Below are 3,330 nucleotides of genomic sequence, written 5' to 3' on the forward strand. Positions count from 1 at the left end.
CGTTGCAGAGCGTTGCACACCCGTCTCCGGGTTTGCACACCCATGCCAAGCGTTGCACACCCATCCCCGGCATTGCAGGACGCTGCACAGCCGCGCCAAGCGTTGCAGGGCGTTGCACACCCGTGATAAGCGTTGCACGCCCGTGATAAGCGTTGCACACCCGTCCCCGGCGTTGCAGGACGCTGCACACGCGTGGGGACCCCCCGCACCCCCCATCCCCCTCCCCGGCCCATGCGGCGGGGGTCGCCCCCCCCGCCCCCCTCGTTCTGCTGCCGGGGCCGGCGGATCAAAGCGGCCCCATTGATCCCCGCATCGATCCGGGCCGGGGGGGCCGGGGGGGGCCGGGGGGGGGCCGGGGTGGGGGCGGGGGGCCGGGGGGGCCGGGCCGCGCTCCCATCGCCGCGGGTCATGAAAAAACGAGCCCAGGCGGGCCGGCGGCCGGGCGCTAATTGGGGCCATGAATAATGCAGGGAGGGGGGGCTGGGCCGTGGGAAAGGGGGGAGGGGCGGGGGGAGGGGGGCAGGGCAAAGCACACACACCCCCCGCCATCCCCGCGCGGCCACGAGTGGGTACGGGGCCGGGGGGGCTGCGCATATGGGGGTGCGGCAAAGGGGGTGTATATGTAGGGGTGCACGTGTTTGGGGGTGTGTATAGGGGTGTGTGTATAGGGGGGCACGTGAAGGATCCGAGGGTACGGGGGCCGTACGGCAGGGGCTGGGGGTATAGGGGACATATGTGAAGGGGGTGAGCGTATAGGGATGTGTATGTAAAGGATCTGACAGAATAGGGGATGTACATGCAGGGACCATGTGTATGGGGTGTATGTGCAGGGGCTGAACGTATAGGGGATGTACGTGATGGATCCGAGGGTTTAGAGGGGACGTACGTGCAGGTCTGGGTGTGCAGGGGACGTACACGATGGATCCGAGGGTATAGAGGGGACGTACGTGCAGGGCTGGGTGTGCAGGGGACGTACACGATGGATCCGAGGGTATAGAGGGGACGTACGTGCAGGGCTGGGTGTGCAGGGGACGTACACGATGGATCCGAGGGCATAGAGGGGACGTACGTGCAGGGCTGGGTGTGCAGGGGACGTACACGATGGATCCGAGGGTATAGAGGGGACGTACGTGCAGGGGCTGGGTGTGCAGGGGATGTACACGATGGATCCGAGGGCATAGAGGGGACGTACGTGCAGGGCTGGGTGTGCAGGGGACGTACACGATGGATCCGAGGGCATAGAGGGGACGTACGTGCAGGGGCTGGGTGTGCAGGGGACGTACACGATGGATCCGAGGGCATAGAGGGGACGTACGTGCAGGTCTGGGTGTGCAGGGGACGTACACGATGGATCCGAGGGTATAGAGGGGACGTACGTGCAGGGGCTGGGTGTGCAGGGGACGTACACGATGGATCCGAGGGTATAGAGGGGACGTACGTGCAGGGCTGGGTGTGCAGGGGATGTACACGATGGATCCGAGGGTATAGAGGGGACGTACGTGCAGGTCTGGGTGTGCAGGGGACGTACACGATGGATCCGAGGGTATAGAGGGGACGTACGTGCAGGGCTGGGTGTGCAGGGGACGTACACGATGGATCCGAGGGCATAGAGGGGACGTACGTGCAGGGGCTGGGTGTGCAGGGGACGTACACGATGGATCCGAGGGTATAGAGGGGACGTACGTGCAGGGGCTGGGTGTGCAGGGGACGTACACGATGGATCCGAGGGTATAGAGGGGACGTACGTGCAGGGCTGGGTGTGCAGGAGATGTACACGATGGATCCGAGGGTATAGAGGGGACGTACGTGCAGGGCTGGGTGTGCAGGAGATGTACACGATGGATCCGAGGGTATAGAGGGGACGTACGTGCAGGGCTGGGTGTGCAGGGGACGTACACGATGGATCCGAGGGTATAGAGGGGACGTACGTGCAGGGCTGGGTGTGCAGGGGACGTACACGATGGATCCGAGGGTATAGAGGGGACGTACGTGCAGGGGCTGGGTGTGCAGGGGACGTACACGATGGATCCGAGGGCATAGAGGGGACGTACGTGCAGGGGCTGGGTGTGCAGGGGACGTACACGATGGATCCGAGGGCATAGAGGGGACGTACGTGCAGGGGCTGGGTGTGCAGGGGACGTACACGATGGATCCGAGGGTATAGAGGGGACGTACGTGCAGGGAGCGCCTCTATAGGGGTGTACATAAGGGCTCTGGGTGCGGGTGTCGGGCCGTGCGCACGCTGCGCTGCCCCTTTGCACGGGGGGGAGTCGGGGGGATCCAAGGTGGGTGTGTGTGCGCGTGCAAGGAGCGTATGTGTAGGGGGTGTGTAAGGGACCTGTCTATACGGGAGCTGGGTGGGTGTAAGGGAGGCGTGTACGCGTACGAGGGAGGCGTGTGTAAGGTGAGCTGTATAAGGGACGCACGTGTGTAAAGGCGCTGTGTATGTGTGTAAGGGAGGCGTGTGACCGTGTGTGGGGGGGTGTCCCACTGCCTAAAGGGGGGTGCAGGCGTGTAAGGGGCACTTACACGCGTCTAAGTGGCACGTACATGTGTGTAAGGGGCACGTACACGTGCTTAAGGGGCATGTACACATGTGTAAGGGGCACATACGTGTGTACACGGGATGCATAGATCTGTGTAAAGGCCGTGCACACATGTGTAAGGGGACATACATGTGTATAAGGGGCACGTACATGTGTGTCAGGCGCACACATGTGTATAAGGGGCACGTATAGGTGCGTAGGGGCACATAGATGTGTGTAAGGGACGTGTACACACATGTGAGGGTGGAGCAGGGATGTTCATGGGGCTCGTGTGCGCCAGGGTGAGCGTGCAAGGGATGAGTGTGTAAGGGGTGAGTGTACAAGGGCCGACTGTATATGGGATGAGCGTACGAGGGCTGAGCGTACGAGACGAGTGTGTGAGGGGTGTCCGTGTGAGGGGTGTCCGTGTGAGGGGTGCCCGTGTGAGGGGTGTCCGTGTGAGGGGTGCCCGTGTGAGGGGTGTGCGTGTGAGGGGTGTGCGTGTGAGGGGTGCGCGTGTGAGGGGTGCGCGTGTGAGGGGTGTGCGTGTGAGGGGTGTGCGTGTGAGGGGTGCCCGTGTGAGGGGTGTGCGTGTGAGGGGTGCCCGTGTGAGGGGTGTGCGTGTGAGGGGTGTGCGTGTGAGGGCTGTGCGTGTGAGGGGTGTGCGTGTGAGGGGTGCCCGTGTGAGGGGTGTGCGTGTGAGGGGTGTGCGTGTGAGGGGTGCCCGTGTGAGGGGTGCCCGTGTGAGGGGTGCCCGTGTGAGGGGTGTGCGTGTGAGGGGTGTGCGTGTGAGGGGTGCGCGTGT

This window comes from Phalacrocorax aristotelis, unplaced genomic scaffold (genome assembly GCF_949628215.1).
Source record: "Phalacrocorax aristotelis unplaced genomic scaffold, bGulAri2.1 scaffold_376, whole genome shotgun sequence".
NCBI lineage: Eukaryota > Metazoa > Chordata > Aves > Suliformes > Phalacrocoracidae > Phalacrocorax > Phalacrocorax aristotelis.